The following is an 11,744-nucleotide window of genomic DNA, read 5'->3' on the forward strand; positions in this document are numbered from 1 at the left end:
AAACAACACAACAGATAGATAGGGAGTCGGGGACTCAGCCTATAACTGTCAAACACACAAACAAGACAGACAGCAAATGCTAAGGAGTCACGGACTCGAGCCTAACAAAGGTCAGACAACACAAAAAAAGAAAAAGGGCGCCCGGAGAGATCAGCTCAATCTCCTGCCTACATACTTCATCTGGTATGAAGATCAGGGCGATGTAGTTCCCCTACGCAGGGATAAGGATCTAGCCTAACCAGATAACAGAGGGAGACACAACTAGGGAGACTACGACTCGAGCCTAGATGTTATCATGCAAATCAAACCTAAGTTATGGTTTCTAGCTAAATGGCACAAGGGCCAACCTATCCTAAGTATGGCTCACACAGGAAGCAAGCCACACACACTTAACTTGCACAGGAAGCAAGCCAAGCAAAACCTAACTTGCACAGGAAGCAAGTCTAAACTAATCCTAACTTGCACAGGAAGCAAGTCAAACTATCCTAACTTGCACAGGAAGCAAGTCAAACAATCCTACAAGCACAGATAGCACACGCTATACACAAACAAGCGGCTCAAACAAGGGTTAGGTTTTAGTCAAGGGGTCATATCAACCTCGACAAACAAACCTCTGGAATGGGGTGAATGTGCTCTTAACCTTGCCATTGAGGGGCTAAGGTGAAGCAGATGAAAGGTGGGTGAAGATAAGACTTCACAGCTCTTATCCCTGGCCTGGGAGAGCTCAAGACAAGAATGTGTGGGTTCAGAAAGTGGGAACCCTTCTACACATTTAAAACTGACTCAACTGTACAATTGTACAAGATCTTGGGTTTGTATCTGCAATGCATCAACACAGTGGTGTGAGCAAGGCAGATGACACACTGAATAGTGGGGAATAGATTGCATATCCCTACCTTCCACCAATTGCCTCTTCACTTAGGAGGACTTTGACTCTATGCAAGGACAAAAGTAAACAATCACAAACATTGCCTCTTAAGGAGGACTTCAGACAGTTGCCTGGCCAAGTAACAGGCCAGGTCTTCCAGACTACATGTAGTAAAAGAGATTATACCTCAAAGCAAATGCTAAATATCAAAGCAAACAAGTTCAGAGAACATAAGCAACTAAAGTACCTGAAAAATTCAAACCAATCAGTAAACAGTTCAACAGTTAAAACCAAAGGAAATGGATAAACAGTCAACCACAGAAGGTCAACTGTGCAAAGCAAGACTCAAGTTACATGAGTCAAACCTACAAAACAAAAGTTAGTACATGATATGTAATCAAAACCAATCACATTTGTATGATCTCAATGGCAATGGTGCTCAACCTGAAACATGAACTCAATAGTAAGCACAGAAGACCACTAGGACTAGCCTAGGGTCAAGGATGGAAGAAAAAGTCAAGGCAGCAAGGAAAAGTCAACTCAAAGTCAAAGTCAACCAATTAGAAAGCAATCACAATTGGGCCCACATTCAAATCATGCATTATGATCATTTCATGAACATTTGAAGTCAAAGTAAGGCAAAGAAAGCATACAAAAGTCAACAGAAAAGACTTCATTCAAAAGTCAACTCAAACATTTTCAAAAATTATGAAATAAATCACACTCAATCCTAACATCTAACATGGTATACATGCAAAATTTCATGGCATTTGGATGAGAGGAAGGCAGTTGACAAAAAATCATGAAGTCAAATCAAATTCAAGTAAGCATGGTGAAAGTCAACAAGCATGGGTCAACTTCAAAAAAATCATATCAATTTGAAAACAGAAGAGAAATGAATGAGATTAACACCAATGCAAAGCTTGAGATGTCTAGTTATCACATATGAAATTTCATGGTCATACAATAAGATTTGAGAATTTCACAAAAGATTTGGCAAGGCATAGCACAAAAAGTCAACAAATGACCACATATGGAAGAAAATTCTCAATCAAATGGAAAACAGCATGATTAATTCCAAGAAAAATCATACATCAATTAGACATACAAGGGATCATTCATGCAAAATTTGGAGTCATTTGGATGTGGGGAAGTGTGTGAACAAAATTTGTGAAAATACATGATCAGGGTATGACACCAAATGCAACACATGACTTCAAAAAATCATAACTCTCAATCCACAAATGATAAATGCACAAACTTTATATGAAAATGAAGGTCAATGTGTCTAGTTTTACCACAAAAATTTCAAGCTCATTGGATGCAATATGACAATTTCACAAAAGGAATGGCACAATGTATCATTTTGGCATACATGTCAAGAAAATAATTATCATTAAAATCCAGCCAATGGAAAAATAATTAAAAATCACAATTAAATGAAGGACACATTCATGAATATGAGGAAAAAATTTCAAGATTTTTGGATAAAAATTGAATTGAAAAAGGAATTGTTTAAGTTGAGTGAATAATGGATGAAATATGAACATGAAAGCATGGCAAATTGGTCAACAAGGAGTCAACCGGTGGCAGACTTGTAATTTCTGCCGTCACTAATGGAAACGACACAGTTTTGGCAAGGTAAACAAAATGTTGTGATTGGCTGTTGCCCAATGCAACAGTGCTCGGGCCAAATGAGTTCAAAAATTGGGTTCTAAAACCCTAGGGTTTTAACAGCCAGGCATGCTTCATGATATTTCCAACATCCACACCAAAACTTGGTCAGCAATTACAACAGCATAGCATTTAACAGGATTCTTCAATACAACCATAACACAACCACAAACCAATGCCATCAGTTCATGAGGAATTCTTGCAAGTTTATGGCTCAAGCAATAACAGCAGGGCATAGAAATGTTTCATGCAACATAAGTAACAACAATAGCCAATCCTCATGCATCTATGAAGCTGGATTTTTTCTAGAAATAATGACAGAGTTCATCATAGCAGGATTTAGCAGCATGGTTCATGGTGTCATCAAGCAAGTATCAACAATCATCAAACAAACATGTTTCGACCAAACATACAACAGCATGAGCATAATCATGAAATCTTTCTGGGCAACTAGGTTTAAACAAGCAGCAGGATATATGAAATGCTTCATGCAACATGAGTAACAACAATAGCCAATGCTCATGCAACATAAAAGCATGACTTTTGGAAGGGAACAGCAGGGTTTCAACAACAGCAGCACTCATGTTCATCCAACATTAAGCAATCAACATTCGAACTGAAACAAACACACGGCATGGCAATGATCACATAGCAAGCAGTCAAAAGCATTAACAATTAATCATGGCAAGGAAGTACTGTCATCATGCAGTAACATCAATCAACAACAAAACAAAACACAATCATAGGAAACTCTGGGCATGGTAGGTTTCACACAGCAGGGCATTTTATGTAGTCCACAAACATAATTTCAACCAAGCATCAAACAATCATCATGGCAAACAAATTTCAAACAAAATCATGCAGACCAACATGGTACCACAAACATGATATTCGAGCAACATAGAGCAACATCAGCTAACAACAAAAACTGGGAAATGGCTCTAGAGTTTCAACAGCAAACATCATGTGTTCATCATTATAACAATCTTCAAACAAAGTCATACAATAACATGGCATTGGTGTTCAGGCCACAACATTTAGCAACAACCAAACACACACATCACATGAATTTCTGGACAGAACCATGGATTATGCAACAGCAGTACTCATCGTCATCATGTAAAATCAACATGAACAAATATGCCCAGAAATCAACCATATGCATATCAATAGCATTAACATACATCAAACAACAAACATGCATCATCCAATTTCATTAAATCCTTTCCAGCCAAGCAAATCGAGCAGAGTTTACCATGAACACAGAAAAATGAAAATCAATTTTCTCTCAATAGAATCAGCCATTTAACATGATGTAATTTGCAATAGACTCAGTGATGCATACTCTACCAAAAACATACCATGGATTGAAGGAAAGGGAAGGTCGAAAAACTTACTTGGTTGTGAAGAAAAAGTGAATCAGTGGCTCTTTGCGTGTGATAGCTTGAAACAGGTGAAGACTCTAGCTCTAAATGATGGATGATGAACTTGTTTCAGCTCACACTTGCTTGGATATGACCAAATCAACTTCTGCCATGACTGTTCTTTGAGAAAAACCAGAGCACGAAATGTGGTTTCCAGCAAGGTTTTGAGGTTGCAAAAGGCTCTCAACTGATGTCCAAATGAGGAAGGATCACAAGCTTGCTCGATTGTTTAAAGGGTTTGCTGAGAAATACTCTTTTGGCCAAAGTGTAGGATGAGAGAATGAGAGGTTTTCTGGTTGTGGCTGCTGCAAAACTTTGAAAAATGCAAAGCAAAATGATGCATCAAAATGGTTTTTCTCCTGCTATTGGCATTACTCATGACAGAAAGAAAGTGAAAGGTCTGCTGTCATGGTATATGGCATGGTTACTTGGCTTTGTTCTCTTGTGTTTGGACAACTTTAGAAAATGCAAGGCCAGGTCCAAAAAAAACCTTTGGTTCTCTTGTTGGTTGCAGATGCTAGCAGGGCAAGGCAAGGTGGATTTGGAAGTTCTAGATGAAAACGCAAGCAGCAGGGGCAAGGTTGGAAAAATAAGTGAGGGTTGGTTGTGCAATTGTTTTTGATGACTGCTATTAGAATTGGTTTTGACAGAAAAAATGATCAAGTTTCTATTTGCTTATGCTGTTTTGTGGTTAGGCCATGTCTTGCCACTTTGGAGTTTTCTTTTGACAGGTTTTGAAATGCAAAGCAAGATGAGTTTTTTGAGTGAATGAGGTTGATTTGTGCTTGTTGGTTAGGTTGGCAGCTGTTGGTTTAAACATGATGAAGAGATGTGAAAACAGCAAAATGCCATGCTTCAGTTTTTTTTGGTTTTGGGACAGACTTTGGACAAATGCCAAGATGAGATGATGTTTTGAAAAATGAAGTCTTGATGGTCTGCTATGACCTTTTCTCTTGACAAAAAAAAGGGTGCTGTCCAAACTGCTATTGGACAGTACAAATTAAGGCATGGAGGTATGGTTGGTTTGTACTCATTTTCCAAAATTCAAGTAAGCAAACATGGCCATATGTACTATTGGAGTATGGCTGCACAATGAGACTCACCATGACAGAAAAAATGGTCAAGAATGCTGCATAATGATGCTGGTACAAGGCATGGTTGTGGAAAGCAAGGACAAGCATGGTGCAAGTATGGTTAAATGGTACTTTTCTTACAATTCAAGCAACCAAGCAATATTCACATGTGCTGCATATTTTGACTTTGCAAACACATTCTAAATGACATTTATGAGCTGTTCCAATTGGCCAAATGTTGAAAAAAAAGTTTAAATCAAAAAGTCAACTCTTGGTCAAACTTTCATTTAAATGAAAAGGTCAAAATATGCCATTTTGATTGGTGAAGTTTTGGCTCATGAAATTTATATTTTTGGAAAGAGGATGAAAAATGTGGTTTGTAGGAAAAAACCCCACCAAAATTGGCCAAACGGTTTGAGAGATATGGCCCTCTGAAGTTCAAGATTTTCTGAAATCGATTCGATCATAACTTGTCAACCACACATGGGAATTGAGAGTTCTAGGACTTTTTGGAAATGGGAGAACAAGATCTTCAACTTTCATGTTGGGCAAAAATTCATTTGAGGCTTGTATCATGATGTAAGTTTGAGGATCAAAACTTTCCATTTTTGGTAAGTTTCAGTTACAGGCCCAGTTTCCGTTTTGGGAAATTTATGATCTGGCTTCAAATTCTTCCATGATGGTGTTTGGCATGATGTATGATGACTATTTGGACATGAATGAACTCTCACAAACCAATTCCAATCATCCAATCACTGATTAAATGGACAGTTGACCAACAGTTGACTTTTAGGGTTTCTGACTGATTATGCATTGACTGATGACTTCCAAACCCTAATTCCTTGAGGACTTGACTTCAAATGATGTCCCAAGTTGTATGAACTCTTGATTATTGACCATGGTGCCCAAATTCCACAAGAATGACCACCATCCATTGCTTTGACTGACAGTTGACTTTTTCAGGGTTTTTGACTGTCTGTGTATGAACTGCTGACCTCTGAGCCCTCAACCCTTGACCAAAATACTTCAAATAGACCTCCAAGCCATGTGAACTTGTTGCACAAACCTTAGGGCCTTGATTCAATGAGAAATTCCTTTGCTTGCTTGATTGACTGATCAGGAGATTGGTTTGACCTAATTCTTGATTGTCTTGCACTTGAAGCAACTGAAGCAATGCAAATGTTATGCAATGGACCATGATATGTTATGACCTAATATGAAAATGTATGCATAATGATAGGTGCAAATTTGAGGTGCTACAGCTGCCCCTATTCAATCAACTGGGAACCCGAACGGATGATAGCAACGGCTGTCAGACTTTCAGGGTAAACAGGGATTGAATACCAAAGAACCGTAGAATTTGCACAGTACTGGATATGATACAAAAGAACCACGTCATTTACCGATGACGACTGCAATTGACAGCTTCAGAAAAGCAAAACCATTTACCGATGGTTGGAGAACTGGAAACTTGATATTTTCCGATATCAACTTCAGCACGACCATTTACCGATGGCGGCTGGGGAAAACAAACTTCTGAAAAGCAAAACCATTTACCGATGGTTAAAACTGGGATCTTGATATTTACCGATATCAACTTCAGCATGACCATTTACCGATGGCTGCTGGGGAAAACAAACTTCTGAGGAACAAAACCATTTACCGATGGTTAGAATTGGGATCTTGATATTTACCGATATCAACTTCAGCATGACTATTTGCCGATGGCTGCTGGGAAACAAATTTGATGTTGAAAGGAAGCAAGACCATTTACCGATGGCTGCTGCAACTGGGAATTCGACATTTACCGATACCGAAGAAAACGGGGCCATTTACCGATAGCATCTCCACTTGGGGAGGAACAAAATCTTTGTGGTGATACCAGACAAGACGTTTACCGACGACTTCTGGGGATCTTGATTTCACGACCAGACATTTACCGATGACTGGGATGAGACTCGATGTTTACCGACATCGAAAGATGATGTTTACCGACATCAAAAGAATGACCAGACATTTACTGATGACTGGGATGAGAAATTTATTGGTGAGAGACAAACAAATATTCGCAACTGGAAACCAGATAGGACATTTACAGATGACTCTACTGGGGATTTCTAGCTGGGGATTTATCAGACATTTACCGATGACTGAAAGAAAGACTCGATGTTTACCGACACCGAAGCAATGGCGTTTACCGACACCAAAAAAATGACCAGACATTTACCGATGACTGGGTGGAGACTCGATGTTTACAGACATCGAAAGATGATGTTTACCGACATCAAAAATGACCAGACATTTACCGATGACTGGAGTGAGACTCGATGTTTACAGACACCGAAACAATGGTGTTTACCGACACAAAAAATGACCAGACATTTACTGATGACTGGGTGAATACTTGATGTTTACCGACATCGAAAGATGATGTTTACCGACATCAAAAAAGAGAAGACACACGCGGGTGTTGACATGACACTTACTGGTATCACAAAGAACAAAATCTGGGATATGTTGAAACAAGGCTGATCACTTGCTGGGGGTCTCACTGAGGAGAAACAAACTTTCTGTCACCATCGGGTGAGGAAATAAACCTCTGTCACCATCGGGCGAGGAAATAAACCTCTGTCACCATCGGGTGAGGAAATAAACCTCTGTCACCATCGGGTGAGGAAATAAACCTCTGTCACCATCGGGTGAGGAAATAAACCTCTGTCACCATCGGGCGAGGAAATAAACCTCTGTGGGGAATAAACAATTCTAAATGCTGTCAAGAGCAACTGTAGCAGTCTTGCTGTGCTGATGTTGAATGAAATGATCCGCCTCTGCCGGGGATACGGTCTGATGAAGCTAACACATGAATGCATATGTTTGAATTTTTCTATGGCGTAATGCTCCATATTGAATGGAAATGCTACGCGGTTTTGAGAATGCAATGGTTACTACATGCAATGCAGAATGATGGAAAACTCCGGCTGGGGAGCCAAAACTGATTGGGTACTCCAACTCTGTGGGGAGACTCCTCTTGGGGAATACTCTGCGGGGAACTCTGCTCGGGGAGTGGCGAAACGACTTCACACTCATGTTGAAGCATAGCACTGCTGCCGGGAAAAGGTAAACTCCGCTGGGGATGTCCTTCAGTCCACAGGTAGGATAAATACTGGAGATAAAATTCAATAAAACTGCCTCACTCGGGGAGGAAATCGACGAATACAGGCCTGCTGAGGATAGGCAGTCCTCAGATCTGCTGGGAAATAGAAAGCACTATCCACGGATGTCTCTGCAGGGGAACATAGCTCTGGTAGCTTCCAAACTTGCTTGGGGAAAATATCTGTTGAGGAAACGTCCTCACAGATGCCAATCTGTAAAAAAAACAGCACAACAAAGTGCCCCCAGGGGATACATGGACAAGATACGCTCAAGTGTCCTCAACATTCAAAATGATTTTCAAATGTTTCATCTTTCTGCACATTGTTGTGTAGCCTTCATGTTTTTTATATGCAATGCTTATCAAAAATTCGGACATTTTGCAAACAAAACAGTAAAAATAAAAACAAGAGCTATTTATCTGAATAACGATTTTTATTGATTGAAAATGTGCCTGAAGAGGCAAATACATTGGGAAGCAATTCCTAGAAAGAGGTAATCGCGCACAAAAGAAAAAATCTATCCTAATGGCAATGTGAACACGGCATCCACTATTTCCCAATTCTGTTATAACTCACAGATCATCAGTTTTCCTCCCAACTCCTTGCTTTCTGAGAAGAACGACTGGACGGATCACATCTTTCGAGATGGCGGATGACAAAGCTTGATGAAGTACAGACAACTCAGACTGTAGTCTTCGCTTTAATCCCTAACTTTTGCCTGGATCGCCCTTTCGGGTTTTCAATCCACCGGGATACCCATTTTTGCCTAAGCCGCCCTTGCGGGTTCTCGACTTACCGGGTGTACAAATTCTTTTCATTTTATCCCTAATTTTTGCCCGAACCTTTTTTCTGTTTTTTGGTTCGTCGGGATGCCCATTTTTTTGCCTGGACTCTTTTATTCTTTTTGTCCAGCGGGTCAATTTATGCGAAGTATTTTTTGACTACATCTGAGTTGACAGGAGACGGAAAATCTTCACCATCCATAGTTGTAAGCATCAAGGCTCCACCGGAGAAGACCTTCTTCACAACATACGGACCTTCATAGTTAGGAGTCCACTTGCCCCTGTTATCTGTACCGGGGGGAAGGATCCTCTTCAAAACTAGATCACCAACCTGATAGCTTCGAGGACGCACTTTCTGATCAAAGGCTCGCTTCATCCTTCTCTGATACAACTGTCCATGGCATACAGCTGCTAACCGTCTCTCCTCAATAAGGCTCAACTCGTTAAACCTTGTTCGAATCCACTCGGCTTCGTCCAGCTTGACATCCAATAAAACTCTCAGAGAAGGAATCTCCACTTCAACAGGTAGGACAGCTTCCATACCATACACAAGGGAGTAAGGGGTTGCCCCGGTCGACGTACGTACTGAGGTACGGTACCCATGCAAAGCGAAAGGCAGCATCTCATGCCAATCCTTGTACGTAACGACCATCTTCTGCACAATCTTCTTGATATTCTTGTTCGCCGCTTCCACAGCACCATTCATCTTCGGTCTGTAAGGAGAAGAATTGTGATGTTCGATCTTGAAATCTTTACAAAGCTCTTTCATCATCTTGTTGTTGAGATTCGAACCATTGTCAGTGATGATTCTCTCAGGAACTCCGTAACGACAGATGATTTCTTTCTTGATGAACCGGGTAACCACTTGTTTGGTAACGTTAGCATAGGAAGCTGCTTCCACCCATTTGGTGAAGTAATCAATCGCGACCAAGATGAAGCGATGTCCATTCGAAGCAGTAGGCTCGATCTTCCCAATCATATCAATGCCCCACATGGCAAACGGCCAAGGCGAATTCATGATATTCAGAGGGCTTGGTGGTACATGCACCTTATCAGCATAGATTTGACACTTATGGCACTTCCAAGCATACTTGAAACAATCGGATTCCATAGTCATCCAGTAATAACCCGCTCTCAACAATTTCTTAGCCATTGCATGTCCGCCGGCATGAGTACCGAAGGAACCTTCATGAACTTCCTGCATTAACATGTCTGCCTCGGGTCTGTCCACGCATCTGAGCAAGACCATGTCAAAGTTTCTCTTATACAGCACATCATCCTGATTCAAATAGAAGCTTCCGGCTAGCCTCCTCAGGGTTTTCTTGTCATTCTTTGACGCACCTTCAGGATACTCTTGAGTCTTGAGGAAGTTCTTGATGTCATAATACCACGGCTTCTCATCAGTCACAACAGTCTCGGCTGCGAACACATACGCAGGCCTCTCGAGTCGATTCACCGCAACGTGTGGCACATGATTCCACCAATGAACTTTGATCATAGACGACAAAGTAGCCAAGGCATCAGCCATTTGATTCTCATCCCGGGGGACATGATACAACTTCACCTTCTTGAAGAACGTCAGTATTCTTCTGGTGTAATCTCTATACGGAATCAAATGCGGCTGATTCGTATTCCAATCTCCGTTGACTTGGTTGATCACTAGAGCAGAATCTCCAAAAATGTCAAGTGTTTTGATCCTCGGATCAATGGCTTCTTCTATCCCCATGATACAAGCCTCATACTCAGCTTCGTTGTTGGTGACGTCAAACGTCAATCTGGCAGAAAAAGGTATATGAGCACCTTTAGGATTGATCAACACTGCCCCAACACCATTACCGTTCATATTCACAGCCCCATCAAACATCAGTGTCCATTTGTCATCCGGGTCCGGTCCTTCCTCGACGAGAGGCTCTTCGCAATCTTTCATCTTGAGATACATGATGTCTTCATCTGGGAATTCAAACATCATAGGCTGATAATCTTCAATCGGTTGTTCGGCAAGATAGTCTGACAGAATACTACCTTTGATGGCCTTCTGTGATGTGTACTGAATATCATATTCTGTTAAGATCATCTGCCAACGAGCAACACGTCCGGTGAGAGCTGGTTTCTCAAAGATGTACTTCACTGGATCCATCTTAGAAATCAATAAGGTAGTATGGTTCAGCATATACTGTCTCAGTCGGCGAGCAGCCCAGGCCAAAGCACAGCAAGTTTTCTCGAGCAGTGAATATCTTGTTTCACAGTCGGTAAACTTTTTGCTAAGGTAGTATATGGCATGCTCTTTTCGACCAGACTCGTCATGCTGTCCCAATACACACCCCATCGAGTTCTCAGTCACTGACAGGTACATTATCAGAGGTCTCCCAGGAACTGGAGGTATAAGGATTGGAGGTTTCTGTAAATACTCCTTGATTTTGTCAAAAGCTTTCTGACAATCATCATTCCACTTGATCGCTTGATTCTTTCTAAGCAGTTTGAAAATTGGTTCACATGTAGCAGTTAGATGAGATATGAACCTTGCAATGTAGTTCAACCTCCCTAAAAACCCACGGACTTGCTTCTCCGTTTTCGGTTCAGGCATCTCTTGAATAGCTTTGACTTTTGCTGGATCAACCTCAATCCCTTTCTCACTGACAATGAAGCCTAAAAGCTTCCCTGATCTCACTCCGAACGTACACTTGTTCGGATTCAACCTCAGCTTGAACTTTCTCAACCGGTCAAACAGCTTCTGCAAGTTAACCAGGTGCTCCTCTTCTGTCTGCGACTTC

Source organism: Lathyrus oleraceus, chromosome 2 (assembly GCF_024323335.1).
Source record: "Lathyrus oleraceus cultivar Zhongwan6 chromosome 2, CAAS_Psat_ZW6_1.0, whole genome shotgun sequence".
NCBI lineage: Eukaryota > Viridiplantae > Streptophyta > Magnoliopsida > Fabales > Fabaceae > Lathyrus > Lathyrus oleraceus.